Source organism: Hydractinia symbiolongicarpus, chromosome 9, assembly GCF_029227915.1.
Source record: "Hydractinia symbiolongicarpus strain clone_291-10 chromosome 9, HSymV2.1, whole genome shotgun sequence".
Classification (NCBI taxonomy): Eukaryota; Metazoa; Cnidaria; class Hydrozoa; order Anthoathecata; family Hydractiniidae; genus Hydractinia; species Hydractinia symbiolongicarpus.
In genome coordinates, this window is record NC_079883.1 from 12,457,609 (window position 1) to 12,485,384 (window position 27,776).

The 27,776-nt window shown below is 43.9% G+C and overlaps 44 non-coding genes across 44 annotated transcripts; all 44 read left to right on the forward strand.

The window, feature by feature from the left end:
* Positions 1–387: 387 nt before the first annotated feature.
* On the forward strand, positions 388–506 carry LOC130658904 (5S ribosomal RNA). The gene has a single exon (XR_008986117.1). It is a non-coding gene; the product is annotated as a 5S ribosomal RNA (ribosomal RNA).
* A 506-nt stretch (positions 507–1,012) lies between these two features.
* LOC130658916 (5S ribosomal RNA) lies at positions 1,013–1,131 on the forward strand. Its single transcript, XR_008986129.1, has one exon. It is a non-coding gene; the product is annotated as a 5S ribosomal RNA (ribosomal RNA).
* A 506-nt stretch (positions 1,132–1,637) lies between these two features.
* On the forward strand, positions 1,638–1,756 carry LOC130659396 (5S ribosomal RNA). The gene has a single exon (XR_008986608.1). It is a non-coding gene; the product is annotated as a 5S ribosomal RNA (ribosomal RNA).
* Positions 1,757–2,262: 506 nt separating this feature from the next.
* On the forward strand, positions 2,263–2,381 carry LOC130659067 (5S ribosomal RNA). Its single transcript, XR_008986279.1, has one exon. It is a non-coding gene; the product is annotated as a 5S ribosomal RNA (ribosomal RNA).
* Positions 2,382–2,887: 506 nt separating this feature from the next.
* Positions 2,888–3,006, forward strand: LOC130658849 (5S ribosomal RNA). Its single transcript, XR_008986062.1, has one exon. It is a non-coding gene; the product is annotated as a 5S ribosomal RNA (ribosomal RNA).
* Positions 3,007–3,512: 506 nt separating this feature from the next.
* LOC130659101 (5S ribosomal RNA) lies at positions 3,513–3,631 on the forward strand. The gene has a single exon (XR_008986313.1). It is a non-coding gene; the product is annotated as a 5S ribosomal RNA (ribosomal RNA).
* Positions 3,632–4,137: 506 nt separating this feature from the next.
* On the forward strand, positions 4,138–4,256 carry LOC130658850 (5S ribosomal RNA). The gene has a single exon (XR_008986063.1). It is a non-coding gene; the product is annotated as a 5S ribosomal RNA (ribosomal RNA).
* A 506-nt stretch (positions 4,257–4,762) lies between these two features.
* LOC130658638 (5S ribosomal RNA) lies at positions 4,763–4,881 on the forward strand. Its single transcript, XR_008985851.1, has one exon. It is a non-coding gene; the product is annotated as a 5S ribosomal RNA (ribosomal RNA).
* A 506-nt stretch (positions 4,882–5,387) lies between these two features.
* Positions 5,388–5,506, forward strand: LOC130658639 (5S ribosomal RNA). The gene has a single exon (XR_008985852.1). It is a non-coding gene; the product is annotated as a 5S ribosomal RNA (ribosomal RNA).
* Positions 5,507–6,012: 506 nt separating this feature from the next.
* Positions 6,013–6,131, forward strand: LOC130659005 (5S ribosomal RNA). The gene has a single exon (XR_008986217.1). It is a non-coding gene; the product is annotated as a 5S ribosomal RNA (ribosomal RNA).
* A 506-nt stretch (positions 6,132–6,637) lies between these two features.
* LOC130658640 (5S ribosomal RNA) lies at positions 6,638–6,756 on the forward strand. Its single transcript, XR_008985853.1, has one exon. It is a non-coding gene; the product is annotated as a 5S ribosomal RNA (ribosomal RNA).
* Positions 6,757–7,262: 506 nt separating this feature from the next.
* Positions 7,263–7,381, forward strand: LOC130658784 (5S ribosomal RNA). The gene has a single exon (XR_008985997.1). It is a non-coding gene; the product is annotated as a 5S ribosomal RNA (ribosomal RNA).
* A 506-nt stretch (positions 7,382–7,887) lies between these two features.
* LOC130659007 (5S ribosomal RNA) lies at positions 7,888–8,006 on the forward strand. The gene has a single exon (XR_008986218.1). It is a non-coding gene; the product is annotated as a 5S ribosomal RNA (ribosomal RNA).
* A 506-nt stretch (positions 8,007–8,512) lies between these two features.
* LOC130659008 (5S ribosomal RNA) lies at positions 8,513–8,631 on the forward strand. Its single transcript, XR_008986219.1, has one exon. It is a non-coding gene; the product is annotated as a 5S ribosomal RNA (ribosomal RNA).
* Positions 8,632–9,137: 506 nt separating this feature from the next.
* On the forward strand, positions 9,138–9,256 carry LOC130658946 (5S ribosomal RNA). The gene has a single exon (XR_008986159.1). It is a non-coding gene; the product is annotated as a 5S ribosomal RNA (ribosomal RNA).
* Positions 9,257–9,762: 506 nt separating this feature from the next.
* LOC130659233 (5S ribosomal RNA) lies at positions 9,763–9,880 on the forward strand. The gene has a single exon (XR_008986445.1). It is a non-coding gene; the product is annotated as a 5S ribosomal RNA (ribosomal RNA).
* Positions 9,881–10,386: 506 nt separating this feature from the next.
* LOC130659330 (5S ribosomal RNA) lies at positions 10,387–10,505 on the forward strand. Its single transcript, XR_008986542.1, has one exon. It is a non-coding gene; the product is annotated as a 5S ribosomal RNA (ribosomal RNA).
* Positions 10,506–11,010: 505 nt separating this feature from the next.
* On the forward strand, positions 11,011–11,129 carry LOC130658641 (5S ribosomal RNA). The gene has a single exon (XR_008985854.1). It is a non-coding gene; the product is annotated as a 5S ribosomal RNA (ribosomal RNA).
* A 506-nt stretch (positions 11,130–11,635) lies between these two features.
* Positions 11,636–11,754, forward strand: LOC130658920 (5S ribosomal RNA). The gene has a single exon (XR_008986132.1). It is a non-coding gene; the product is annotated as a 5S ribosomal RNA (ribosomal RNA).
* Positions 11,755–12,260: 506 nt separating this feature from the next.
* LOC130658643 (5S ribosomal RNA) lies at positions 12,261–12,379 on the forward strand. The gene has a single exon (XR_008985855.1). It is a non-coding gene; the product is annotated as a 5S ribosomal RNA (ribosomal RNA).
* Positions 12,380–12,885: 506 nt separating this feature from the next.
* On the forward strand, positions 12,886–13,004 carry LOC130658644 (5S ribosomal RNA). Its single transcript, XR_008985856.1, has one exon. It is a non-coding gene; the product is annotated as a 5S ribosomal RNA (ribosomal RNA).
* A 506-nt stretch (positions 13,005–13,510) lies between these two features.
* On the forward strand, positions 13,511–13,629 carry LOC130658645 (5S ribosomal RNA). The gene has a single exon (XR_008985857.1). It is a non-coding gene; the product is annotated as a 5S ribosomal RNA (ribosomal RNA).
* A 506-nt stretch (positions 13,630–14,135) lies between these two features.
* LOC130659178 (5S ribosomal RNA) lies at positions 14,136–14,254 on the forward strand. Its single transcript, XR_008986390.1, has one exon. It is a non-coding gene; the product is annotated as a 5S ribosomal RNA (ribosomal RNA).
* Positions 14,255–14,760: 506 nt separating this feature from the next.
* On the forward strand, positions 14,761–14,879 carry LOC130658982 (5S ribosomal RNA). The gene has a single exon (XR_008986194.1). It is a non-coding gene; the product is annotated as a 5S ribosomal RNA (ribosomal RNA).
* Positions 14,880–15,386: 507 nt separating this feature from the next.
* Positions 15,387–15,505, forward strand: LOC130658788 (5S ribosomal RNA). The gene has a single exon (XR_008986000.1). It is a non-coding gene; the product is annotated as a 5S ribosomal RNA (ribosomal RNA).
* A 507-nt stretch (positions 15,506–16,012) lies between these two features.
* LOC130658966 (5S ribosomal RNA) lies at positions 16,013–16,131 on the forward strand. Its single transcript, XR_008986179.1, has one exon. It is a non-coding gene; the product is annotated as a 5S ribosomal RNA (ribosomal RNA).
* A 506-nt stretch (positions 16,132–16,637) lies between these two features.
* LOC130658646 (5S ribosomal RNA) lies at positions 16,638–16,756 on the forward strand. The gene has a single exon (XR_008985858.1). It is a non-coding gene; the product is annotated as a 5S ribosomal RNA (ribosomal RNA).
* A 506-nt stretch (positions 16,757–17,262) lies between these two features.
* On the forward strand, positions 17,263–17,381 carry LOC130658648 (5S ribosomal RNA). The gene has a single exon (XR_008985861.1). It is a non-coding gene; the product is annotated as a 5S ribosomal RNA (ribosomal RNA).
* A 507-nt stretch (positions 17,382–17,888) lies between these two features.
* Positions 17,889–18,007, forward strand: LOC130658649 (5S ribosomal RNA). The gene has a single exon (XR_008985862.1). It is a non-coding gene; the product is annotated as a 5S ribosomal RNA (ribosomal RNA).
* Positions 18,008–18,514: 507 nt separating this feature from the next.
* LOC130658650 (5S ribosomal RNA) lies at positions 18,515–18,633 on the forward strand. Its single transcript, XR_008985863.1, has one exon. It is a non-coding gene; the product is annotated as a 5S ribosomal RNA (ribosomal RNA).
* Positions 18,634–19,139: 506 nt separating this feature from the next.
* On the forward strand, positions 19,140–19,258 carry LOC130658651 (5S ribosomal RNA). The gene has a single exon (XR_008985864.1). It is a non-coding gene; the product is annotated as a 5S ribosomal RNA (ribosomal RNA).
* A 506-nt stretch (positions 19,259–19,764) lies between these two features.
* LOC130658786 (5S ribosomal RNA) lies at positions 19,765–19,883 on the forward strand. Its single transcript, XR_008985998.1, has one exon. It is a non-coding gene; the product is annotated as a 5S ribosomal RNA (ribosomal RNA).
* Positions 19,884–20,389: 506 nt separating this feature from the next.
* LOC130658652 (5S ribosomal RNA) lies at positions 20,390–20,508 on the forward strand. The gene has a single exon (XR_008985865.1). It is a non-coding gene; the product is annotated as a 5S ribosomal RNA (ribosomal RNA).
* Positions 20,509–21,014: 506 nt separating this feature from the next.
* LOC130658654 (5S ribosomal RNA) lies at positions 21,015–21,133 on the forward strand. The gene has a single exon (XR_008985866.1). It is a non-coding gene; the product is annotated as a 5S ribosomal RNA (ribosomal RNA).
* Positions 21,134–21,640: 507 nt separating this feature from the next.
* Positions 21,641–21,759, forward strand: LOC130658655 (5S ribosomal RNA). Its single transcript, XR_008985867.1, has one exon. It is a non-coding gene; the product is annotated as a 5S ribosomal RNA (ribosomal RNA).
* Positions 21,760–22,266: 507 nt separating this feature from the next.
* On the forward strand, positions 22,267–22,385 carry LOC130659231 (5S ribosomal RNA). Its single transcript, XR_008986443.1, has one exon. It is a non-coding gene; the product is annotated as a 5S ribosomal RNA (ribosomal RNA).
* A 506-nt stretch (positions 22,386–22,891) lies between these two features.
* LOC130658656 (5S ribosomal RNA) lies at positions 22,892–23,010 on the forward strand. Its single transcript, XR_008985868.1, has one exon. It is a non-coding gene; the product is annotated as a 5S ribosomal RNA (ribosomal RNA).
* A 506-nt stretch (positions 23,011–23,516) lies between these two features.
* Positions 23,517–23,635, forward strand: LOC130658969 (5S ribosomal RNA). The gene has a single exon (XR_008986181.1). It is a non-coding gene; the product is annotated as a 5S ribosomal RNA (ribosomal RNA).
* A 506-nt stretch (positions 23,636–24,141) lies between these two features.
* Positions 24,142–24,260, forward strand: LOC130658979 (5S ribosomal RNA). The gene has a single exon (XR_008986191.1). It is a non-coding gene; the product is annotated as a 5S ribosomal RNA (ribosomal RNA).
* Positions 24,261–24,766: 506 nt separating this feature from the next.
* Positions 24,767–24,885, forward strand: LOC130659371 (5S ribosomal RNA). Its single transcript, XR_008986582.1, has one exon. It is a non-coding gene; the product is annotated as a 5S ribosomal RNA (ribosomal RNA).
* Positions 24,886–25,392: 507 nt separating this feature from the next.
* On the forward strand, positions 25,393–25,511 carry LOC130658983 (5S ribosomal RNA). The gene has a single exon (XR_008986195.1). It is a non-coding gene; the product is annotated as a 5S ribosomal RNA (ribosomal RNA).
* A 506-nt stretch (positions 25,512–26,017) lies between these two features.
* On the forward strand, positions 26,018–26,136 carry LOC130659422 (5S ribosomal RNA). Its single transcript, XR_008986634.1, has one exon. It is a non-coding gene; the product is annotated as a 5S ribosomal RNA (ribosomal RNA).
* Positions 26,137–26,643: 507 nt separating this feature from the next.
* On the forward strand, positions 26,644–26,762 carry LOC130658985 (5S ribosomal RNA). The gene has a single exon (XR_008986196.1). It is a non-coding gene; the product is annotated as a 5S ribosomal RNA (ribosomal RNA).
* A 507-nt stretch (positions 26,763–27,269) lies between these two features.
* On the forward strand, positions 27,270–27,388 carry LOC130659311 (5S ribosomal RNA). Its single transcript, XR_008986523.1, has one exon. It is a non-coding gene; the product is annotated as a 5S ribosomal RNA (ribosomal RNA).
* Positions 27,389–27,776: the final 388 nt, after the last annotated feature.

The following is a 27,776-nucleotide window of genomic DNA, read 5'->3' on the forward strand; positions in this document are numbered from 1 at the left end:
TCAGGTGATAGTACGAGAAAAAAGAGCTTTCAAATGCATACAAACTCGATCTATTGCCGATCATCCAATAACCCTGACGGAATGGCAAATAAAGTAAAATTCCGCCGCCTTCCGAGGACTTATATCGCAATTACGTTTCGTAACAGCCAAGCGAGGTTTTACCTTAGCGTTTAAGTCACCGCCGACATTTGGCCGCACAACTATTCTAAGCTCATTCATTTTGACTTAAGGAGGGGGCGAGCGCGGACGCAGGCCCCCACTACTAGAAATTGTACGGTCGAGTTACTGACGTTTGCAGTAATCGCAGAGGTCAGTAACTCAAAGAAACTAAATAAAAAAAATTGATCACAACGTCAAAATAAATTGCACGTATTTGCCCCTACTAATGTCTACGGCCATACCACGATGAACACACCTGTTCTCGTCTGATCACGGAAGTTAAGCATCGTCGGGCCGGGATAGTACTTGGATGGGGGACCGCCTGGGAACTCCCGGTGTCGTAGGCTTTTCATTTTCATTTGTTGCCTTTTCATTTCAATGGCGCTGTGATATATTTCTTGTTATAACAATTAAGGAACGTGGCGGTTGTTGAAAGTGTTTCCTATGACATTTTCCTACGACATTTTCAGGTGATAGTACGAGAAAAAAGAGCTTTCAAATGCATACAAACTCGATCTATTGCCGATCATCCAATAACCCTGACGGAATGGCAAATAAAATAAAATTCCGCCGCCTTCCGAGGACTTATATCGCAATCACGTTTCGTAACAGCCAAGCGAGGTTTTACCTTAGCGTTTAAGTCACCACCGACATTTGGCCGCGCAACTATTCTAAGCTCATTCCTTTTGACTTAAGGAGGGGGCGAGCGCGGACGCAGGCCCCCACTACCAGAAATTGTACGGTCGAGTTACTGACGTTTGCAGTAATCGCAGAGGTCAGTAACTCAAAGAAATTAAATAAAAAAATTTGATCACAACGTCAAAATAAATTGCACGTATTTGCCCCTACTAATGTCTACGGCCATACCACGATGAACACACCCGTTCTCGTCTGATCACGGAAGTTAAGCATCGTCGGGCCGGGATAGTACTTGGATGGAGGACCGCCTGGGAAATCCCGGTGTCGTAGGCTTTTCATTTTCATTTGTTGCCTTTTCATTTCAATGGCGCTGTGATATATTTCTTGTAATAACAATTAAGGAACGTGGTGGTTGTTGAAAGAGTTTCCTTAGACATTTTCCTACGACATTTTCAGGTGATAGTACGAGAAAAAAGAGCTTTCAAATGCATACAAACTCGATCTATTGCCGATCATCCAATAACCCTGACGGAATGACAAATAAAATAAAATTCCGCCGCCTTCCGAGGACTTATATCGCAATCACGTTTCGTAACAGCCAAGCAAGGTTTTACCTTAGCGTTTAAGTCACCACCGACATTTGGCCGCGCAACTATTCTAAGCTCATTCATTTTGACTTAAGGAGGGGGCGAGCGCGGACGCCGGCCCCCATTACCAGAAATTGTACGGTCGAGTTACTGACGTTTGCAGTAATCGCAGAGGTCAGTAACTCAAAGAAATTAAATAAAAAAAATTGATCACAACGTCAAAATAAATTGCACGTATTTGCCCCTACTAATGTCTACGGCCATACCACGATGAACACACCCGTTCTCGTCTGATCACGGAAGTTAAGCATCGTCGGGCCGGGATAGCACTTGGATGGGAGACCGCCTGGGAACTTCCGGTGTCGTACGCTTTTCATTTTCATTTGTTGCCTTTTCATTTCAATGGCGCTGTGATATATTTCTTGTTATAACAATTAAGGAACGTGGCGGTTGTTGAAAGTGTTTCCTATGACATTTTCCTACGACATTTTCAGGTGATAGTACGAGAAAAAAGAGCTTTCAAATGCATACAAACTCGATCTATTGCCGATCATCCAATAAACCTGACGAAATGGCAAATAAAATAAAATTCCGCCGCCTTCCGAGGACTTATATCGCAATCACGTTTCGTAACAGCCAAGCGAGGTTTTACCTTGGCGTTTAAGTCACCACCGATATTTGGCCGCGCAACTATTCTAAGCTCATTCATTTTGACTTAAGGAGGGGGCGAGCGCAGACGCAGGCCCCCACTACCAGAAATTGTACGGTCGAGTTACTGATGTTTGCAGTAATCGCAGAGGTCAGTAACTCAAAGAAATTAAATAAAAAAATTTGATCACAACGTCAAAATAAATTGCACGTATTTGCCCCTACTAATGTCTACGGCCATACCACGATGAACACACCCGTTCTCGTCTGATCACGGAAGTTAAGCATCGCCGGGCCGGGATAGTACTTGGATGGGAGACCACCTGGGAACTCCCGGTGTCGTACGCTTTTCATTTTCATTTGTTGCCTTTTCATTTCAATGGCGCTGTGATATATTTCTTGTTATAACAATTAAGGAACGTGGCGGTTGTTGAAAGTGTTTTCTATGACATTTTCCTACGACATTTGCAGGTGATAGTACGAGAAAAAAGAGCTTTCAAATGCATACAAACTCGATGTATTGCCGATCATCCAATAACCCTGACGGAATGGCAAATAAAATAAAATTCCGCCGCCTTCCGAGGACTTATATCGCAATCACGTTTCGTAACAGCCAAGCGAGGTTTTCCCTTAGCGTTTAAGTCACCACCGACATTTGGCCGCGCAACTATTCTAAGCTCATTCATTTTGACTTAAGGAGGGGGCGAGCGCGGACGCAGGCCCCCACTACCAGAAATTGTACGGTCGAGTTACTGACGTTTGCAGTAATCGCAGAGGTCAGTAACTCAAGGAATTAAATAAAAAAAAATTGATCACAACGTCAAAATAAATTGCACGTATTTGCCCCTACTAATGTCTACGGCCATACCACGATGAACACACCCGTTCTCGTCTGATCACGGAAGTTAAGCATCGTCGGGCCGGGATAGTACTTGGATGGGGAACCGCCTGGGAACTCCCGGTGTCGTAGGCTTTTCATTTTCATTTGTTGCCTTTTCATTTCAATGGCGCTGTGATATATTTCTTGTTATAACAATTAAGGAACGTGGCGGTTGTTGAAAGTGTTTCCTATGACATTTTCCTACGACATTTTCAAGTGATAGTACGAGAAAAAAGAGCTTTCAAATGCATACAAACTCGATCTATTGCCGATCATCCAATAAACCTGACGAAATGGCAAATAAAATAAAATTCCGCCGCCTTCCGAGGACTTATATCGCAATCACGTTTCGTAACAGCCAAGCGAGGTTTTACCTTGGCGTTTAAGTCACCACCGATATTTGGCCGCGCAACTATTCTAAGCTCATTCATTTTGACTTAAGGAGGGGGCGAGCGCAGACGCAGGCCCCCACTACCAGAAATTGTACGGTCGAGTTACTGACGTTTGCAGTAATCGCAGAGGTCAGTAACTCAAAGAAATTAAATAAAAAAATTTGATCACAACGTCAAAATAAATTGCACGTATTTGCCCCTACTAATGTCTACGGCCATACCACGATGAACACACCCGTTCTCGTCTGATCACGGAAGTTAAGCATCGCCGGGCCGGGATAGTACTTGGATGGGAGACCGCCTGGGAACTCCCGGTGTCGTACGCTTTTCATTTTCATTTGTTGCCTTTTCATTTCAATGGCGCTGTGATGTATTTCTTGTTATAACAATTAAGGAACGTGGCGGTTGTTGAAAGTGTTTTCTATGACATTTTCCTACGACATTTGCAGGTGATAGTACGAGAAAAAAGAGCTTTCAAATGCATACAAACTCGATGTATTGCCGATCATCCAATAACCCTGACGGAATGGCAAATAAAATAAAATTCCGCCGCCTTCCGAGGACTTATATCGCAATCACGTTTCGTAACAGCCAAGCGAGGTTTTCCCTTAGCGTTTAAGTCACCACCGACATTTGGCCGCGCAACTATTCTAAGCTCATTCATTTTGACTTAAGGAGGGGGCGAGCGCGGACGCAGGCCCCCACTACCAGAAATTGTACGGTCGAGTTACTGACGTTTGCAGTAATCGCAGAGGTCAGTAACTCAAGGAATTAAATAAAAAAAAATTGATCACAACGTCAAAATAAATTGCACGTATTTGCCCCTACTAATGTCTACGGCCATACCACGATGAACACACCCGTTCTCGTCTGATCACGGAAGTTAAGCATCGTCGGGCCGGGATAGTACTTGGATGGGGAACCGCCTGGGAACTCCCGGTGTCGTAGGCTTTTCATTTTCATTTGTTGCCTTTTCATTTCAATGGCGCTGTGATATATTTCTTGTTATAACAATTAAGGAACGTGGCGGTTGTTGAAAGTGTTTCCTATGACATTTTCCTACGACATTTTCAAGTGATAGTACGAGAAAAAAGAGCTTTCAAATGCATACAAACTCGATCTATTGCCGATCATCCAATAACCCTGACGGAATGGCAAATAAAATAAAATTCCGCCGCCTTCCGAGGACTTATATCGCAATCACGTTCCGTAACAGCCAAGCGAGGTTTTCCCTTAGCGTTTAAGTCACCACCGACATTTGGCCGCGCAACTATTCTAAGCTCATTCATTTTGACTTAAGGAGGGAGCGAGCGCGGACGCAGGCCCCCACTACCAGAAATTGTACGGTCGAGTTACTGACGTTTGCAGTAATCGCAGAGGTCAGTAACTCAAAGAAATTAAATAAAAAAATTTGATCACAACGTCAAAATAAATTGCACGTATTTGCCCCTACTAATGTCTACGGCCATACCACGATGAACACACCCGTTCTCGTCTGATCACGGAAGTTAAGCATCGTCGGGCCGGGATAGTACTTGGATGGGGGACCGCCTGGGAACTCCCGGTGTCGTAGGCTTTTCATTTTCATTTGTTGCCTTTTCATTTCAATGGCGCTGTGATATATTTCTTGTTATAACAATTAAGGAACGTGGCGGTTGTTGAAAGTGTTTCCTATGACATTTTCCTACGACATTTTCAGGTGATAGTACGAGAAAAAAGAGCTTTCAAATGCATACAAACTCGATCTATTGCCGATCATCCAATAACCCTGACGGAATGGCAAATAAAATAAATTTCCGCCGCCTTCCGAGGACTTATATCGCAATCACGTTTCGTAACAGCCAAGCGAGGTTTTACCTTAGCGTTTAAGTCACCACCGACATTTGGCCGCGCAACTATTCTAAGCTCATTCATTTTGACTTAAGGAGGGGGCGAGCGCGGACGCAGGCCCCCACTACCAGAAATTGTACGGTCGAGTTACTGACGTTTGCAGTAATCGCAGAGGTCAGTAACTCAAAGAAATTAAATAAAAAAATTTGATCACAACGTCAAAATAAATTGCACGTATTTGCCCCTACTAATGTCTACGGCCATACCACGATGAACACACCCGTTCTCGTCTGATCACGGAAGTTAAGCATCGTCGGGCCGGGATAGTACTTGGATGGGGGACCGCCTGGGAACTCCCGGTGTCGTAGGCTTTTCATTTTCATTTGTTATCTTTTCATTTCAATGGCGCTGTGATATATTTCTTGTTATAACAATTAAGGAACGTGGCGGTTGTTGAAAGTGTTTCCTATGACATTTTCCTACGACATTTTCAGGTGATAGTACGAGAAAAAAGAGCTTTCAAATGCATACAAACTCGATGTATTGCCGATCATCCAATAACCCTGACGGAATGGCAAATAAAATAAAATTCCGCCGCCTTCCGAGGACTTATATCGCAATCACGTTTCGTAACAGTCAAGCGAGGTTTTTCCTTAGCGTTTAAGTCACCACCGACATTTGGCCGCGCAACTATTCTAAGCTCATTCATTTTGACTTAAGGAGGGGGCGAGCGCGGACGCAGGCCCCCACTACCAGAAATTGTACGGTCGAGTTACTGACGTTTGCAGTAATCGCAGAGGTCAGTAACTCAAAGAAATTAAATAAAAAAATTTGATCACAACGTCAAAATAAATTGCACGTATTTGCCCCTAATAATGTCTACGGCCATACCACGATGAACACACCCGTTCTCGTCTGATCACGGAAGTTAAGCATCGTCGGGCCGGGATAGTACTTGGATGGGGGACCGCCTGGGAACTCCCGGTGTCGCAGGCTTTTCATTTTCATTTGTTGCCTTTTCATTTCAATGGCGCTGTGATATATTTTTTGTTATAACAATTAAGGAACGTGGCGGTTGTTGAAAGTGTTTCCTATGACATTTTCCTACGACATTTTCAGGTGATAGTACGAGAAAAAAGAGCTTTCAAATGCATACAAACTCGATCTATTGCCGATCATCCAATAACCCTGACGGAATGGCAAATAAAATAAATTTCCGCCGCCTTCCGAGGACTTATATCGCAATCACGTTTCGTAACAGCCAAGCGAGGTTTTACCTTAGCGTTTAAGTCACCACCGACATTTGGCCGCGCAACTATTCTAAGCTCATTCATTTTGACTTAAGGAGGGGGCGAGCGCGGACGCAGGCCCCCACTACCAGAAATTGTACGGTCGAGTTACTGACGTTTGCAGTAATCGCAGAGGTCAGTAACTCAAAGAAATTAAATAAAAAAATTTGATCACGACGTCAAAATAAATTGCACGTATTTGCCCCTACTAATGTCTACGGCCATACCACGATGAACACACCCGTTCTCGTCTGATCACGGAAGTTAAGCATCGTCGGGCCGGGATAGTACTTGGATGGGGGACCGCCTGGGAACTCCCGGTGTCGTAGGCTTTTCATTTTCTTTTGTTGCCTTTTCATTTCAATGGCACTGTGATATATTTCTTGTTATAACAATTGAGGAACGTGGCGGTTGTTGAAAGTGTTTCCTATGACATTTTCCTACGACATTTTCAGGTGATAGTACGAGAAAAAAGAGCTTTCAAATGCATACAAACTCGATGTATTGCCGATCATCCAATAACCCTGACGGAATGGCAAATAAAATAAAATTCCGCCGCCTTCCGAGGACTTATATCGCAATCACGTTTCGTAACAGCCAAGCGAGGTTTTACCTTAGCGTTTAAGTCACCACCGACATTTGGCCGCGCAACTATTCTAAGCTCATTCATTTTGACTTAAGGAGGGGGCGAGCGCGGACGCAGGCCCCCACTACCAGAAATTGTACGGTCGAGTTACTGACGTTTGCAGTAATCGCAGAGGTCAGTAACTCAAAGAAATTAAATAAAAAAATTTGATCACAACGTCAAAATAAATTGCACGTATTTGCCCCTACTAATGTCTACGGCCATACCACGATGAACACACCCGTTCTCGTCTGATCACGGAAGTTAAGCATCGTCGGGCCGGGATAGTACTTGGATGGGGGACCGCATGGGAACTCCCGGTGTCGTAGGCTTTTCATTTTCATTTGTTGCCTTGTCGTTTCAATGGCGTTGTGATATATTTCTTGTCATAACAATTAAGGAACGTGGCGGTTGTTGAAAGTGTTTCCTATGAAATTTTCCTACGACATTTTCAGGTGATAGTACGAGAAAAAAGAGCTTTCAAATGCATACAAACTCGATCTATTGCCGATCATCCAATAACCCTGACGGAATGGCAAATAAAATAAAATTCCGCCGCCTTCCGAGGACTTATATCGCAATCACGTTTCGTAACAGCCAAGCGAGGTTTTACCTTAGCGTTTAAGTCACCACCGACATTTGGCCGCGCAACTATTCTAAGCTCATTCATTTTGACTTAAGGAGGGGGCGAGCGCGGATGCAGGCCCCCACTACCAGAAATTGTACGGTCGAGTTACTGACGTTTGCAGTAATTGCAGCGGTCAGTAACTCAAAGAAATTAAATAAAAAAATTTGATCACAACGTCAAAATAAATTGCACGTATTTGCCCCTAATAATGTCTACGGCCATACCACGATGAACACACCCGTTCTCGTCTGATCACGGAAGTTAAGCATCGTCGGGCCGGGATAGTACTTGGATGGGGGACCGCCTGGGAACTCCCGGTGTCGCAGGCTTTTCATTTTCATTTGTTGCCTTTTCATTTCAATGGCGCTGTGATATATTTCTTGTTATAACAATTAAGGAACGTGGCGGTTGTTGAAAGTGTTTCCTATGACATTTTCCTACGACATTTTCAGGTGATAGTACGAGAAAAATAAGCTTTCAAATGCATACAAACTCGATCTATTGCCGATCATCCAATAACCCTGACGGAATGGCAAATAAAATAAAATTCCGCCGCCTTCCGAGGACTTATATCGCAATCACGTTTCGTAACAGCCAAGCGAGGTTTTACCTTAGCGTTTAAGTCACCACCGACATTTGGACGCGCAACTATTCTAAGCTCATTCATTTTGACTTAAGGAGGGGGCGAGCGCGGATGCAGGCCCCAACTACCAGAAATTGTACGGTCGAGTTACTGACGTTTGCAGTAATTGCAGCGGTCAGTAACTCAAAGAAATTAAATAAAAAAATTTGATCACAACGTCAAAATAAATTGCACGTATTTGCCCCTAATAATGTCTACGGCCATACCACGATGAACACACCCGTTCTCGTCTGATCACGGAAGTTAAGCATCGTCGGGCCGGGATAGTACTTGGATGGGGGACCGCCTGGGAACTCCCGGTGTCGCAGGCTTTTCATTTTCATTTGTTGCCTTTTCATTTCAATGGCGCTGTGATATATTTCTTGTTATAACAATTAAGGAACGTGGCGGTTGTTGAAAGTGTTTCCTATGACATTTTCCTACGACATTTTCAGGTGATAGTACGAGAAAAATAAGCTTTCAAATGCATACAAACTCGATCTATTGCCGATCATCTAATAACCCTGACGGAATAGCAAATAAAATAAAATTCCGCCGCCTTCCGAGGACTTATATCGCAATCACGTTTCGTAACAGCCAAGCGAGGTTTTACCTTAGCGTTTAAGTCACCACCGACATTTGGCCGCGCAACTATTCTAAGCTCATTCATTTTGACATGAGGAGGGGGCGAGCGCGGACGCAAGCCCCCACTACCAGAAATTGTACGGTCGAGTTACTGACGTTTGCAGTAATCGCAGAGGTCAGTAACTCAAAGAAATTAAATAAAAAAATTTGATCACAACGTCAAAATAAATTGCACGTATTTGCCCCTACTAATGTCTACGGCCATACCACGATGAACACACCCGTTCTCGTCTGATCACGGAAGTTAAGCATCGTCGGGCCGGGATAGTATTTGGATGGGGGACCGCCTGGGAACTCCCGGTGTCGTAGGCTTTTCATTTTCATTTGTTGCCTTTTCATTTCAATGGCGCTGTGATATATTTCTTGTTATAACAATTAAGGAACATGGCGGTTGTTGAAAGTGTTTCCTATGACATTTTCCTAAGACATTTTCAGGTGATAGTACGAGAAAAAAGAGCTTTCAAATGCATACAAACTCGATCTATTGCCGATCATCCAATAACCCTGACGGAATGGCAAATAAAATAAAATTCCGCCGCCTTCCGAGGACTTATATCGCAATCACGTTTCGTAACAGCCAAGCGAGGTTTTACCTTAGCGTTTAAGTCACCACCGACATTTGGCCGCGCAACTATTCTAAGCTCATTCATTTTGACTTAAGGAGGGGGCGAGCGCGGACGCAGGCCCCCACTACCAGAAATTGTACGGTCGAGTTACTGACGTTTGCAGTAATCGCAGAGGTCAGTAACTCAAAGAAATTAAATAAAAAAATTTGATCACAACGTCAAAATAAATTGCACGTATTTGCCCCTACTAATGTCTACGGCCATACCACGATGAACACACCCGTTCTCGTCTGATCACGGAAGTTAAGCATCGTCGGACCGGGATAGTACTTGGTGGGGGACCGCCTGGGAACTCCCGGTGTCGTAGGCTTTTCATTTTCATTTGTTGCCTTTTCATTTCAATGGCGCTGTGATATATTTCTTGTCATAACAATTAAGGAACGTGGCGGTTGTTGAAAGTGTTTCCTATGACATTTTCCTACGACATTTTCAGGTGATAGTACGAGAAAAAAGAGCTTTCAAATGCATACAAACTCGATCTATTGCCGATCATCCAATAACCCTGACGGAATGGCAAATAAAATAAAATTCCGCCGCCTTCCGAGGACTTATATCGCAATCACGTTTCGTAACAGCCAAGCGAGGTTTTACCTTAGCGTTTAAGTCACCACCGACATTTGGCCGCGCAACTATTCTAAGCTCATTCATTTTGACTTAAGGAGGGGGCGAGCGCGGACGCAGGCCCTCACTACCAGAAATTGTACGGTCGAGTTACTGACGTTTGCAGTAATCGCAGAGGTCAGTAACTCAAAGAAATTAAATAAAAAAATTTGATCACAACGTCAAAATAAATTGCACGTATTTGCCCCTACTAATGTCTACGGCCATACCACGATGAACACACCCGTTCTCGTCTGATCACGGAAGTTAAGCATCGTCGGGCCGGGATAGTACTTGGATGGGGGACCGCCTGGGAACTCCCGGTTTCGCAGGCTTTTCATTTTCATTTGTTGCCTTTTCATTTCAATGGCGCTGTGATATATTTCTTGTTATAACAATTAAGGAACGTGGCGGTCGTTGAAAGTGTTTCCTATGACATTTTCCTACGACATTTTCAGGTGATAGTACGACAAAAAAAAGCTTTCATATGCATACAAACTCGATCTATTGCCGATCATCCAATAACCCTGACGGAATGGCAAATAAAATAAAATTCCGCCGCCTTCCGAGGACTTATATCGCAATCACGTTTCGTAACAGACAAGCGAGGTTTTACCTTAGCGTTTAAGTCACCACCGACATTTGGCCGCGCAACTATTCTAAGCTCATTCATTTTGACTTAAGGAGGGGGCGAGCGCGGACGCAGGTCCCCACTACCAGAAATTGTACGTCGAGTTACTGACGTTTGCAGTAATCGCAGAGGTCAGTAACTCAAAGAAATTAAATAAAAAAATTTGATCACAACGTCAAAATAAATTGCACGTATTTGCCCCTACTAATGTCTACGGCCATACCACGATGAACACACCCGTTCTCGTCTGATCACGGAAGTTAAGCATCGTCGGGCCGGGATAGTACTTGGATGGGGGACCGCCTGGGAACTCCCGGTGTCGTAGGCTTTTCATTTTCATTTGTTGCCTTTTCATTTCAATGGCGCTGTGATATATTTCTTGTTATAACAATTAAGGAACGTGGCGGTTGTTGAAAGTGTTTCCTATGACATTTTCCTACGACAATTTCAGGTGATAGTACGAGAAAAAAGAGCTTTCAAATGCATACAAACTCGATCCATTGCCGATCATCCAATAACCCTGACGGAATGGCAAATAAAATAAAATTCCGCCGCCTTCCGAGGACTTATATCGCAATCACGTTTCGTAACAGCCAAGCGAGGTTTTACCTTAGCGTTTAAGTCACCACCGACATTTGGCCGCGCAACTATTCTAAGCTCATTCATTTTGACTTAAGGAGGGGGCGAGCGCGGACGCAGGCCCCCACTACCAGAAATTCTACGGTCGAGTTACTGACGTTTGCAGTAATTGCAGAGGTCAGTAACTCAAAGAAATTAAATAAAAAAATTTGATCACAACGTCAAAATAAATTGCACGTATTTGCCCCTACTAATGTCTACGGCCATACCACGATGAACACACCCGTTCTCGTCTGATCACGGAAGTTAAGCATCGTCGGGCCGGGATAGTACTTGGATGGGGGACCGCCTGGGAACTCTCGGTGTCGTAGGCTTTTCATTTTCATTTGTTGCCTTTTCATTTCAATGGCGCTGTGATATATTTCTTGTTATAACAATTAAGGAACGTGGCGGTTGTTGAAAGTGTTTCCTATGACATTTTCCTACGACATTTTCAGGTGATAGTACGAGAAAAAAGAGCTTTCAAATGCATACAAACTCGATCTATTGCCGATCATCCAATAACCCTGACGGAATGGCAAATAAAATAAAATTCCGCCGCCTTCCGAGGACTTATATCGCAATCACGTTTCGTAACAGCCAAGCGAGGTTTTACCTTAGCGTTTAAGTCACCACCGACATTTGGCCGCGCAACTATTCTAAGCTCATTCATTTTGACTTAAGGAGGGGGCGAGCGCGGACGCAGGCCCCCACTACCAGAAATTGTACGGTCGAGTTACTGACGTTTGCAGTAATCGCAGAGGTCAGTAACTCAAAGAAATTAAATAAAAAAATTTGATCACAACGTCAAAATAAATTGCACGTATTTGCCCCTACTAATGTCTACGGCCATACCACGATGAACACACCCGTTCTCGTCTGATCACGGAAGTTAAGCATCGTCGGGCCGGGATAGTACTTGGATGGGGGACCGCCTGGGAACTCCCGGTGTCGTAGGCTTTTCATTTTCATTTGTTGCCTTTTCATTTCAATGGCGCTGTGATATATTTCTTGTTATAACAATTAAGGAACGTGGCGGTTGTTGAAAGTGTTTCCTATGACATTTTCCTACGACATTTTCAGGTGATAGTACGAGAAAAAAGATCTTTCAAATGCATACAAACTCGATCTATTGCCGATCATCCAATAACCCTGACGGAATGGCAAATAAAATAAAATTCCGCCGCCTTCCGAGGACTTATATCGCAATCACGTTTCGTAACAGCCAAGCGAGGTTTTACCTTAGCGTTTAAGTCACCACCGACATTTGGCCGCGCAACTATTCTAAGCTCATTCATTTTGACTTAAGGAGGGGGCGAGCGCGGACGCAGGTCCCCACTCCTAGAAATTGTACGGTCGAGTTACTGACGTTTGCAGTAATCGCAGAGGTCAGTAACTCAAAGAAATTAAATAAAAAAATTTGATCACAACGTCAAAATAAATCGCACGTATTTGCCCCTAATAATGTCTACGGCCATACCACGATGAACACACCCGTTCTCGTCTGATCACGGAAGTTAAGCATCGTCGGGCCGGGATAGTACTTGGATGGGGGACCGCCTGGGAACTCCCGGTGTCGTAGGCTTTTCATTTTCATTTGTTGCCTTTTCATTTCAATGGCGCTGTGATATATTTCTTGTTATAACAATTAAGGAACGTGGCGGTTGTTGAAAGTGTTTCCTATGACATTTTCCTACGACATTTTCAGGTGATAGTACGAGAAAAAAGAGCTTTCAAATGCATACAAATTCGATCTATTGCCGATCATCCAATAACCCTGACGGAATGGCAAATAAAATAAAATTCCGCCGCCTTCCGAGGACTTATATCGCAATCACGTTTCGTAACAGCCAAGCGAGGTTTTACCTTAGCGTTTAAGTCACCACCGACATTTGGCCGCGCAACTATTCTAAGCTCATTCATTTTGACTTAAGGAGGGGGCGAGCGCGGACGCAGGCCCCCACTACCAGAAATTGTACGGTCGAGTTACTGACGTTTGCAGTAATCGCAGAGGTCAGTAACTCAAAGAAATTAAATAAAAAAATTTGATCACAACGTCAAAATAAATTGCACGTATTTGCCCCTACTAATGTCTACGGCCATACCACGATGAACACACCCGTTCTCGTCTGATCACGGAAGTTAAGCATCGTCGGGCCGGGATAGTACTTGGATGGGGGACCGCCTGGGAACTCCCGGTGTCGTAGGCTTTTCATTTTCATTTGTTGCCTTTTCATTTCAATGGCGCTGTGATATATTTCTTGTTATAACAATTAAGGAACGTGGCGGTTGTTGAAAGTGTTTCCTATGACATTTTCCTACGACATTTTCAGGTGATAGTACGAGAAAAAAGAGCTTTCAAATGCATACAAACTCGATCTATTGCCGATCATCCAATAACCCTGACGGAATGGCAAATAAAATAAAATTCCGCCGCCTTCCGAGGACTTATATCGCAATCACGTTTCGTAACAGCCAAGCGAGGTTTTACCTTAGCGTTTAAGTCACCACCGACATTTGGCCGCGCAACTATTCTAAGCTCATTCATTTTGACTTAAGGAGGGGGCGAGCGCGGACGCAGGCCCCCACTACCAGAAATTGTACGGTCGAGTTACTGACGTTTGCAGTAATCGCAGAGGTCAGTAACTCAAAGAAATTAAATAAAAAAATTTGATCACAACGTCAAAATAAATTGCACGTATTTGCCCCTACTATTGTCTACGGCCATACCACGATGAACACACCCGTTCTCGTCTGATCACGGAAGTTAAGCATCGTCGGGCCGGGATAGTACTTGGATTGGGGACCGCCTGGGAACTCCCGGTGTCGTAGGCTTTTCATTTTCATTTGTTGCCTTTTCATTTCAATGGCGCTGTGATATATTTCTTGTTATAACAATTAAGGAACGTGGCAGTTGTTGAAAGTGTTTCCTATGACATTTTCCTACGACATTTTCAGGTGATAGTACGAGAAAAAAGAGCTTTCAAATGCATACAAACTCGATCTATTGCCGATCATCCAATAACCCTGACGGAATGGCAAATAAAATAAAATTCCGCCGCCTTCCGAGGACTTATATCGCAATCACGTTTCGTAACAGCCAAGCGAGGTTTTACCTTAGCGTTTAAGTCACCACCGACATTTGGCCGCGCAACTATTCTAAGCTCATTCATTTTGACTTAAGGAGGGGGCGAGCGCGGACGCAGGCCCCCACTACCAGAAATTGTACGGTCGAGTTACTGACGTTTGCAGTAATCACAGAGGTCAGTAACTCAAAGAAATTAAATAAAAAAATTTGATCACAACGTCAAAATAAATTGCACGTATTTGCCCCTACTAATGTCTACGGCCATACCACGATGAACACACCCGTTCTCGTCTGATCACGGAAGTTAAGCATCGTCGGGCCGGGATAGTACTTGGATGGGGGACCGCCTGGGAACTCCCGGTGTCATAGGCTTTTTATTTTCATTTGTTGCCTTTTCATTTCAATGGCGCTGTGATATATTTCTTGTTATAACAATTAAGGAACGTGGCGGTTGTTGAAAGTGTTTCCCATGACATTTTCCTACGACATTTTCAGGTGATAGTACGAGAAAAAAGAGCTTTCAAATGCATACAAACTCGGTCTATTTCCGATCATCCAATAACCCTGACGGAATGGCAAATAAAATAAAATTCCGCCGCCTTCCGAGGACTTATATCGCAATCACGTTTCGTAACAGCCAAGCGAGGTTTTACCTTAGCGTTTAAGTCACCACCGACATTTGGCCGCGCAACTATTCTAAGCTCAATCATTTTGACTTAAGGAGGGGGACGAGCGCGGACGCAGGCCCCCACTACCAGAAATTGTACGGTCGAGTTACTGACGTTTGCAGTAATAGCAGAGGTCAGTAACTCAAAGAAATTAAATAAAAAAATTTGATCACAACGTCAAAATAAATTGCACGTATTTGCCCCTACTAATGTCTACGGCCATACCACGATGAACACACCCGTTCTCGTCTGATCACGGAAGTTAAGCATCGTCGGGCCGGGATAGTACTTGGATGGGGGACCGCCTGGGAACTCCCGGTGTTGTAGGCTTTTCATTTTCATTTGTTGCCTTTTCATTTCAATGGCGCTGTGATATATTTCTTGTTATAACAATTAAGGAACGTGGCGGTTGTTGAAAGTGTTTCCCATGACATTTTCCTACGACATTTTCAGGTGATAGTACGAGAAAAAAGAGCTTTCAAATGCATACAAACTCGGTCTATTGCCGATCATCCAATAACCCTGACGGAATGGCAAATAAAATAAAATTCCTCCGCCTTCCGAGGACTTATATCGCAATCACGTTTCGTAACAGCCAAGCGAGGTTTTACCTTAGCGTTTAAGTCACCACCGACATTTGGCCGCGCAACTATTCTAAGCTCATTCATTTTGACTTAAGGAGGGGGACGAGCGCGGACGCAGGCCCACACTACCAGAAATTGTACGGTCGAGTTACTGACGTTTGCAGTAATCGCAGAGGTCAGTAACTCAAAGAAATTAAATAAAAAAATTTGATCACAACGTCAAAATAAATTGCACGTATTTGCCCCTACTAATGTCTACGGCCATACCACGATGAACACACCCGTTCTCGTCTGATCACGGAAGTTAAGCATCGTCGGGCCGGGATAGTACTTGGATGGGGGACCGCCTGGGAACTCCCGGTGTCGTAGGATTTTCATTTTCATTTGTTGCCTTTTCATTTCAATGGCGCTGTGATATATTTCTTGTTATAACAATTATGGAACGTGGCGGTTATTGAAAGTGTTTCCTATGACATTTTCCTACGACATTTTCAGGTGATAGTACGAGGAAAAAGAGCTTTCAAATGCATACAAACTCGATCTATTGCCGATCATCCAATAACCTTGACGGAATGGCAAATAAAATAAAATTCCGCCGCCTTCCGAGGACTTATATCGCAATCACGTTTCGTAACAGCCAAGCGAGGTTTTACCTTAGCGTTTAAGTCACCACCGACATTTGGCCGCGCAACTATTCTAAGCTCATTCATTTTGACTTAAGGAGGGGGCGAGCGCGGACGCAAGCCCCCACTACCAGAAATTGTACGGTCGAGTTACTGACGTTTGCAGTAATCGCAGAGGTCAGTAACTCAAAGAAATTAAATAAAAAAATTTGATCACAACGTCAAAATAAATTGCACGTATTTGCCCCTACTAATGTCTACGGCCATACCACGATGAACACACCCGTTCTCGTCTGATCACGGAAGTTAAGCATCGTCGGGCCGGGATAGTACTTGGATGGGGGACCGCCTGGGAACTCCCGGTGTCGTAGGCTTTTCATTTTCATTTGTTGCCTTTTCATTTCAATGGCGCTGTGATATATTTCTTGTTATAACAATTAAGGAACGTGGCGGTTGTTGAAAGTGTTTCCTATGACATTTTCCTACGACATTTTCAGGTGATAGTACGAGAAAAAAGAGCTTTCAAATGCATACAAACTCGATCTATTGCCGATCATCCAATAACCCTGACGGAATGGCAAATAAAATAAAATTCCGCCGCCTTCCGAGGACTTATATCGCAATCACGTTTCGTAACAGCCAAGCGAGGTTTTACCTTAGCGTTTAAGTCACCACCGACATTTGGCCGCGCAACTATTCTAAGCTCATTCATTTTGACTTAAGGAGGGGGCGAGCGCGGACGCAGGCCCCCACTACCAGAAATTGTACGGTCGAGTTACTGACGTTTGCAGTAATCGCAGAGGTCAGTAACTCAAAGAAATTAAATAAAAAAATTTGATCACAACGTCAAAATAAATTGCACGTATTTGCCCCTACTAATGTCTACGGCCATACCACGATGAACACACCCGTTCTCGTCTGATCACGGAAGTTAAGCATCGTCGGGCCGGGATAGTACTTGGATGGGGGACCGCCTGGGAACTCCCGGTGTCGTAGGCTTTTCATTTTCATTTGTTGCCTTTTCATTTCAATGGCGCTGTGATATATTTCTTGTTATAACAATTAAGGAACGTGGCGGTTGTTGAAAGTGTTTCCTATGACATTTTCCTACGACATTTTCAGGTGATAGTACGAGAAAAAAGAGCTTTCAAATGCATACAAACTCGATCTATTGCCGATCATCCAATAACCCTGACGGAATGGCAAATAAAATAAAATTCCGCCGCCTTCCGAGGACTTATATTGCAATCACGTTTCGTAACAGCCAAGCGAGGTTTTACCTTAGCGTTTAAGTCACCACCGACATTTGGCCGCGCAACTATTCTAAGCTCATTCATTTTGACTTAAGGAGGGGGACGAGCGCGGACGCAGGCCCCCACTACCAGAAATTGTACGGTCGAGTTACTGACGTTTGGAGTAATTGCAGAGGTCAGTAACTCAAAGAAATTAAATAAAAAAATTTGATCACAACGTCAAAATAAATTGCACGTATTTGTCCCTACTAATGTCTACGGCCATACCACGATGAACACACCCGTTCTCGTCTGATCACGGAAGTTAAGCATCGTCGGGCCGGGATAGTACTTGGATGGGGGACCGCCTGGGAACTCCCGGTGTCGTAGGCTTTTCATTTTCATTTGTTGCCTTTTCATTTCAATGGCGCTGTGATATATTTCTTGTTATAACAATTAAGGAACGTGGCGGTTGTTGAAAGTGTTTCCTATGACATTTTCCTACGACATTTTCAGGTGATAGTACGAGAAAAAAGAGCTTTCAAATGCATACAAACTCGATCTATTGCCGATCATCCAATAACCCTGACGGAATGGCAAATAAAATAAAATTCCGCCGCCTTCCGAGGACTTATATCGCAATCACGTTTCGTAACAGCCAAGCGAGGTTTTACCTTAGCGTTTAAGTCACAACCGACATTTGGCCGCGCAACTATTCTAAGCTCATTCATTTTGACTTAAGGAGGGGGACGAGCACGGACGCAGGCCCCCACTACCAGAAATTGTACGGTCGAGTTACTAACGTTTGCAGTAATCGCAGAGGTCAGTAACTCAAAGAAATTAAATAAAAAAATTTGATCACAACGTCAAAATAAATTGCACGTATTTGCCCCTACTAATGTCTACGGCCATACCACGATGAACACACCCGTTCTCGTCTGATCACGGAAGTTAAGCATCGTCGGGCCGGGATAGTACTTGGATGGGGGACCGCCTGGGAACTCCCGGTGTCGTAGGCTTTTCATTTTCATTTGTTGCCTTTTCATTTCAATGGCGCTGTGATATATTTCTTGTTATAACAATTAAGGAACGTGGCGGTTGTTGAAAGTGTTTCCTATGACATTTTCCTACGACATTTTCAGGTGATAGTACGAGAAAAAAGAGCTTTCAAATGCATACAAACTCGATCTATTGCCGATCATCCAATAACCCTGACGGAATGGCAAATAAAATAAAATTCCGCCGCCTTCCGAGGACTTATATCGCAATCACGTTTCGTAACAGCCAAGCGAGGTTTTACCTTAGCGTTTAAGTCACCACCGACATTTGGCCGCGCAACTATTCTAAGCTCATTCATTTTGACTTAAGGAGGGGGCGAGCGCGGACGCAGGCCCCCACTACCAGAAATTGTACGGTCGAGTTACTGACGTTTGCAGTAATGGCAGAGGTCAGTAACTCAAAGAAATTAAATAAAAGAAATTGATCACAACGTCAAAATAAATTGCACGTATTTGCCCCTACTATTGTCTACGGCCATACCACGATGAACACACCCGTTCTCGTCTGATCACGGAAGTTAAGCATCGTCGGGCCGGGATAGTACTTGGATGGGGGACCGCCTGGGAACTCCCGGTGTCGTAGGCTTTTCATTTTCATTTGTTGCCTTTTCATTTCAATGGCGCTGTGATATATTTCTTGTTATAACAATTAAGGAACGTGGCGGTTGTTGAAAGTGTTTCCTATGACATTTTCCTACGACATTTTCAGGTGATAGTACGAGAAAAAAGAGCTTTCAAATGCATACAAACTCGATCTATTGCCGATCATCCAATAACCCTGACGGAATGGCAAATAAAATAAAATTCCGCCGCCTTCCGAGGACTTATATCGCAATCACGTTTCGTAACAGCCAAGCGAGGTTTTACCTTAGCGTTTAAGTCACCACCGACATTTGGCCGCGCAACTATTCTAAGCTCATTCATTTTGACTTAAGGAGGGGGCGAGCGCGGACGCAGGCCCCCACTACCAGAAATTGTACGGTCGAGTTACTGACGTTTGCAGTAATCGCAGAGGTCAGTAACTCAAAGAAATTAAATAAAAAAATTTGATCACAACGTCAAAATAAATTGCACGTATTTGCCCCTACTAATGTCTACGGCCATACCACGATGAACACACCCGTTCTCGTCTGATCACGGAAGTTAAGCATCGTCGGGCCGGGATAGTACTTGGATGGGGGACCGCATGGGAACTCCCGGTGTCGTAGGCTTTTCATTTTCATTTGTTGCCTTTTCATTTCAATGGCGCTGTGATATATTTCTTGTTATAACAATTAAGGAACGTGGCGGTTGTTGAAAGTGTTTCCTATGACATTTTCCTACGACATTTTCAGGTGATAGTACGAGGAAAAAGAGCTTTCAAATGCATACAAACTCGATCTATTGCCGATCATCCAATAACCTTGACGGAATGGCAAATAAAATAAAATTCCGCCGCCTTCCGAGGACTTATATCGCAATCACGTTTCGTAACAGCCAAGCGAGGTTTTACCTTAGCGTTTAAGTCACCACCGACATTTGGCCGCGCAACTATTCTAAGCTCATTCATTTTGACTTAAGGAGGGGGCGAGCGCGGACGCAGGCCCCCACTACCAGAAATTGTACGGTCGAGTTACTGACGTTTGCAGTAATCGCAGAGGTCAGTAACTCAAAGAAATTAAATAAAAAAATTTGATCACAACGTCAAAATAAATTGCACGTATTTGCCCCTACTAATGTCTACGGCCATACCACGATGAACACACCCGTTCTCGTCTGATCACGGAAGTTAAGCATCGTCGGGCCGGGATAGTACTTGGATGGGGGACCGCCTGGGAACTCCCGGTGTCGTAGGCTTTTCATTTTCATTTGTTGCCTTTTCATTTCAATGGCGCTGTGATATATTTCTTGTTATAACAATTAAGGAAAGTGGCGGTTGTTGAAAGTGTTTCCTATGACATTTTCCTACGACATTTTCAGGTGATAGTACGAGAAAAAAGAGCTTTCAAATGCATACAAACTCGATCTATTGCCGATCATCCAATAACCCTGACGGAATGGCAAATAAAATAAAATTCCGCCGCCTTCCGAGGACTTATATCGCAATCACGTTTCGTAACAGCCAAGCGAGGTTTTACCTTAGCGTTTAAGTCACCACCGACATTTGGCCGCGCAACTATTCTAAGCTCATTCATTTTGACTTAAGGAGGGGGCGAGCGCGGACGCAGGCCCCCACTACCAGAAATTGTACGGTCGAGTTACTGACGTTTGCAGTAATCGCAGAGGTCAGTAACTCAAAGAAATTAAATAAAAAAATTTGATCACAACGTCAAAATAAATTGCACGTATTTGCCCCTACTAATGTCTACGGCCATACCACGATGAACACACCCGTTCTCGTCTGATCACGGAAGTTAAGCATCGTCGGGCCGGGATAGTACTTGGATGGGGGACCGCCTGGGAACTCCCGGTGTCGTAGGCTTTTCATTTTCATTTGTTGCCTTTTCATTTCAATGGCGCTGTGATATATTTCTTGTTATAACAATTAAGGAACGTGGCGGTTGTTGAAAGTGTTTCCTATGACATTTTCCTACGACATTTTCAGGTGATAGTACGAGAAAAAAGAGCTTTCAAATGCATACAAACTCGATCTATTGCCGATCATCCAATAACCCTGACGGAATGGCAAATAAAATAAAATTCCGCCGCCTTCCGAGGACTTATATTGCAATCACGTTTCGTAACAGCCAAGCGAGGTTTTACCTTAGCGTTTAAGTCACCACCGACATTTGGCCGCGCAACTATTCTAAGCTCATTCATTTTGACTTAAGGAGGGGGACGAGCGCGGACGCAGGCCCCCACTACCAGAAATTGTACGGTCGAGTTACTGACGTTTGGAGTAATTGCAGAGGTCAGTAACTCAAAGAAATTAAATAAAAAAATTTGATCACAACGTCAAAATAAATTGCACGTATTTGTCCCTACTAATGTCTACGGCCATACCACGATGAACACACCCGTTCTCGTCTGATCACGGAAGTTAAGCATCGTCGGGCCGGGATAGTACTTGGATGGGGGACCGCCTGGGAACTCCCGGTGTCGTAGGCTTTTCATTTTCATTTGTTGCCTTTTCATTTCAATGGCGCTGTGATATATTTCTTGTTATAACAATTAAGGAACGTGGCGGTTGTTGAAAGTGTTTCCTATGACATTTTCCTACGACATTTTCAGGTGATAGTACGAGAAAAAAGAGCTTTCAAATGCATACAAACTCGATCTATTGCCGATCATCCAATAACCCTGACGGAATGGCAAATAAAATAAAATTCCGCCGCCTTCCGAGGACTTATATCGCAATCACGTTTCGTAACAGCCAAGCGAGGTTTTACCTTAGCGTTTAAGTCACCACCGACATTTGGCCGCGCAACTATTCTAAGCTCATTCATTTTGACTTAAGGAGGGGGACGAGCGCGGACGCAGGCCCCCACTACCAGAAATTGTACGGTCGAGTTACTAACGTTTGCAGTAATCGCAGAGGTCAGTAACTCAAAGAAATTAAATAAAAAAATTTGATCACAACGTCAAAATAAATTGCACGTATTTGCCCCTACTAATGTCTACGGCCATACCACGATGAACACACCCGTTCTCGTCTGATCACGGAAGTTAAGCATCGTCGGGCCGTGAAAGTACTTGGATGGGGGACCGCCTGGGAACTCCCGGTGTCGTAGGCTTTTCATTTTCATTTGTTGCCTTTTCATTTCAATGGCGCTGTGATATATTTCTTGTTATAACAATTAAGGAACGTGGCGGTTGTTGAAAGTGTTTCCTATGACATTTTCCTACGAAATTTTCAGGTGATAGTACGAGAAAAAAGAGCTTTCAAATGCATACAAACTCGATCTATTGCCGATCATCCAATAACCCTGACGGAATGGCAAATAAAATAAAATTCCGCCGCCTTCCGAGGACTAATATCGCAATCACGTTTCGTAACAGCCAAGCGAGGTTTTACCTTAGCGTTTAAGTCACCACCGACATTTGGCCGCGCAACTATTCTAAGCTCATTCATTTTGACTTAAGGAGGGGGCGAGCGCGGACGCAGGCCCCCACTACCAGAAATTGTACGGTCGAGTTACTGACGTTTGCAGTAATGGCAGAGGTCAGTAACTCAAAGAAATTAAATAAAAGAAATTGATCACAACGTCAAAATAAATTGCACGTATTTGCCCCTACTATTGTCTACGGCCATACCACGATGAACACACCCGTTCTCGTCTGATCACGGAAGTTAAGCATCGTCGGGCCGGGATAGTACTTGGATGGGGGACCGCCTGGGAACTCCCGGTGTCGTAGGCTTTTCATTTTCATTTGTTGCCTTTTCATTTCAATGGCGCTGTGATATATTTCTTGTTATAACAATTAAGGAACGTGGCGGTTGTTGAAAGTGTTTCCTATGACATTTTCCTACGACATTTTCAGGTGATAGTACGAGAAAAAAGAGCTTTCAAATGCATACAAACTCGATCTATTGCCGATCATCCAATAACCCTGACGGAATGGCAAATAAAATAAAATTCCGCCGCCTTCCGAGGACTTATATCGCAATCACGTTTCGTAACAGCCAAGCGAGGTTTTACCTTAGCGTTTAAGTCACCACCGACATTTGGCCGCGCAACTACTCTAAGCTCATTCATTTTGACTTAAGGAGGGGGCGAGCGCGGACGCAGGCCCCCACTACCAGAAATTGTACGGTCGAGTTACTGACGTTTGCAGTAATCGCAGAGGTCAGTAACTCAAAGAAATTAAATAAAAAAATTTGATCACAACGTCAAAATAAATTGCACGTATTTGCCCCTACTAATGTCTACGGCCATACCACGATGAACACACCCGTTCTCGTCTGATCACGGAAGTTAAGCATCGTCGGGCCGGGATAGTACTTGGATGGGGGACCGCATTGGAACTCCCGGTGTCGTAGGCTTTTCATTTTCATTTGTTGCCTTTTCATTTCAATGGCGCTGTGATATATTTCTTGTTATAACAATTAAGGAACGTGGCGGTTGTTGAAAGTGTTTCCTATGACATTTTCCTACGACATTTTCAGGTGATAGTACGAGGAAAAAGAGCTTTCAAATGCATACAAACTCGATCTATTGCCGATCATCCAATAACCCTGACGGAATGGCAAATAAAATAAAATTCCGCCGCCTTCCGAGGACTTATATCGCAATCACGTTTCGTAACAGCCAAGCGAGGTTTTACCTTAGCGTTTAAGTCACCACCGACATTTGGCCGCGCAACTATTCTAAGCTCATTCATTTTGACTTAAGGAGGGGGCGAGCGCGGACGCAGGCCCCCACTACCAGAAATTGTACGGTCGAGTTACTGACGTTTGCAGTAATCGCAGAGGTCAGTAACTCAAAGAAATTAAATAAAAAAATTTGATCACAACGTCAAAATAAATTGCACGTATTTGCCCCTACTAATGTCTACGGCCATACCACGATGAACACACCCGTTCTCGCCTGATCACGGAAGTTAAGCATCGTCGGGCCGGGATAGTACTTGGATGGGGGACCGCCTGGGAACTCCCGGTGTCGTAGGCTTTTCATTTTCATTTGTTGCCTTTTCATTTCAATGGCGCTGTGATATATTTCTTGTTATAACAATTAAGGAACGTGGCGGTTGTTGAAAGTGTTTCCTATGACATTTTCCTACGACATTCTCAGGTGATAGTACGAGAAAAAAGAGCTTTCAAATGCATACAAACTCGATCTATTGCCGATCATCCAATAACCCTGACGGAATGGCAAATAAAATAAAATTCAGCCGCCTTCCGAGGACTTATATCGCAATCACGTTTCGTAACAGCCAAGCGAGGTTTTACCTTAGCGTTTAAGTCACCACCGACATTTGGCCGCGCAACTATTCTAAGCTCATTCATTTTGACTTAAGGAGGGGGCGAGCGCGGACGCAGGCCCCCACTACCAGAAATTGTACGGTCGAGTTACTGACGTTTGCAGTAATCGCAGAGGTCAGTAACTCAAAGACATTAAATAAAAAAATTTGATCACAACGTCAAAATAAATTGCACGTATTTGCCCCTACTAATGTCTACGGCCATACCACGATGAACACACCCGTTCTCGTCTGATCAAGGAAGTTAAGCATCGTCGGGCCGGGATAGTACTTGGATGGGGGACCGCCTGGAAACTCCCGGTGTCGTAGGCTTTTCATTTTCATTTGTTGCCTTTTCATTTCAAAGGCGCTGTGATATATTTCTTGTTATAACAATTAAGGAACGTGGCGGTTGTTGAAAGTGTTTCCTATGACATTTTCCTACGACATTTTCAGGTGATAGTACGAGAAAAAAGAGCTTTCAAATGCATACAAACTCGATCTATTGCCGATCATCCAATAACCCTGACGGAATGGCAAATAAAATAAAATTCCGCCGCCTTCCGAGGACTTATATCGCAATCACGTTTCGTAACAGCCAAGCGAGGTTTTACCTTAGCGTTTAAGTCACCACCGACATTTGGCCGCGCAACTATTCTAAGCTCATTCATTTTGACTTAAGGAGGGGGACGAGCGCGGACGCAGGCCCCCACTACCAGAAATTGTACGGTCGAGTTACTAACGTTTGCAGTAATCACAGAGGTCAGTAACTCAAAGAAATTAAATAAAAAAATTTGATCACAACGTCAAAATAAATTGCACGTATTTGCCCCTACTAATGTCTACGGCCATACCACGATGAACACACCCGTTCTCGTCTGATCACGGAAGTTAAGCATCGTCGGGCCGGGATAGTACTTGGATGGGGGACCGCCTGGGAACTCCCGGTGTCATAGGCTTTTCATTTTCATTTGTTGCCTTTTCATTTCAATGGCGCTGTGATATATTTCTTGTTATAACAATTAAGGAACGTGGCGGTTGTTGAAAGTGTTTCCCATGACATTTTCCTACGACATTTTCAGGTGATAGTACGAGAAAAAAGAGCTTTCAAATGCATACAAACTCGGTCTATTGCCGATCATCCAATAACCCTGACGGAATGGCAAATAAAATAAAATTCCGCCGCCTTCCGAGGACTTATATCGCAATCACGTTTCGTAACAGCCAAGCGAGGTTTTACCTTAGCGTTTAAGTCACCACCGACATTTGGCCGCGCAACTATTCTAAGCTCATTCATTTTGACTTAAGGAGGGGGCGAGCGCGGACGCGGGCCCCCACTACCAGAAATTGTACGGTCGAGTTACTGACGTTTGCAGTAATCGCAGAGGTCAGTAACTCAAAGAAATTAAATAAAAAAATTTGATCACAACGTCAAAATAAATTGCACGTATTTGCCCCTACTAATGTCTACGGCCATACCAAGATGAACACACCCGTTCTCGTCTGATCAAGGAAGTTAAGCATCGTCGGGCCGGGATAGTACTTGGATGGGGGACCGCCTGGAAACTCCCGGTGTCGTAGGCTTTTCATTTTCATTTGTTGCCTTTTCATTTCAAAGGCGCTGTGATATATTTCTTGTTATAACAATTAAGGAACGTGGCGGTTGTTGAAAGTGTTTCCTATGACATTTTCCTACGACATTTTCAGGTGATAGTACGAGAAAAAAGAGCTTTCAAATGCATACAAACTCGATCTATTGCCGATCATCCAATAACCCTGACGGAATGGCAAATAAAATAAAATTCCGCCGCCTTCCGAGGACTTATATCGCAATCACGTTTCGTAACAGCCAAGCGAGGTTTTACCTTAGCGTTTAAGTCACCACCGACATTTGGCCGCGCAACTATTCTAAGCTCATTCATTTTGACTTAAGGAGGGGGACGAGCGCGGACGCAGGCCCCCACTACCAGAAATTGTACGGTCGAGTTACTAACGTTTGCAGTAATCACAGAGGTCAGTAACTCAAAGAAATTAAATAAAAAAATTTGATCACAACGTCAAAATAAATTGCACGTATTTGCCCCTACTAATGTCTACGGCCATACCACGATGAACACACCCGTTCTCGTCTGATCACGGAAGTTAAGCATCGTCGGGCCGGGATAGTACTTGGATGGGGGACCGCCTGGGAACTCCCGGTGTCATAGGCTTTTCATTTTCATTTGTTGCCTTTTCATTTCAATGGCGCTGTGATATATTTCTTGTTATAACAATTAAGGAACGTGGCGGTTGTTGAAAGTGTTTCCCATGACATTTTCCTACGACATTTTCAGGTGATAGTACGAGAAAAAAGAGCTTTCAAATGCATACAAACTCGGTCTATTGCCGATCATCCAATAACCCTGACGGAATGGCAAATAAAATAAAATTCCGCCGCCTTCCGAGGACTTATATCGCAATCACGTTTCGTAACAGCCAAGCGAGGTTTTACCTTAGCGTTTAAGTCACCACCGACATTTGGCCGCGCAACTATTCTAAGCTCATTCATTTTGACTTAAGGAGGGGGGCGAGCGCGGACGCAGGCCCCCACTACCAGAAATTGTACGGTCGAGTTACTGACGTTTGCAGTAATCGCAGAGGTCAGTAACTCAAAGAAATTAAATAAAAAAATTTGATCACAACGTCAAAATAAATTGCACGTATTTGCCCCTACTAATGTCTACGGCCATACCACGATGAACACACCCGTTCTCGTCTGATCACGCAAGTTAAGCATCGTCGGGCCGGGATAGTACTTGGATGGGGGACCACCTGCGAACTCCCGGTGTCGTAGTCTTTTCATTTTCATTTGTTGCCTTTTCATTTCAATGGCGCTGTGATATATTTCTTGTTATAACAATTAATGAACGTGGCGGTTGTTGAAAGTGTTTCCTATGACATTTTCCTACGACATTTTCAGGTGATAGTACGAGAAAAAAAAGCTTTCAAATGCATACAAACTCGATCTATTGCCGATCATCCAACAACCCTGACGGAATGGCAAATAAAATAAAATTCCGCCGCCTTCCGAAGACTTATATCGCAATCACGTTTCGTAACAGCCAAGCGAGGTTTTACCTTAGCGTTTAAGTCACCACCGACATTTGGCCGCGCAACTATTCTAAGCTCATTCATTTTGACTTAAGGAGGGGGCGAGCGCGGACGCAGGCCCCCACTACCAGAAA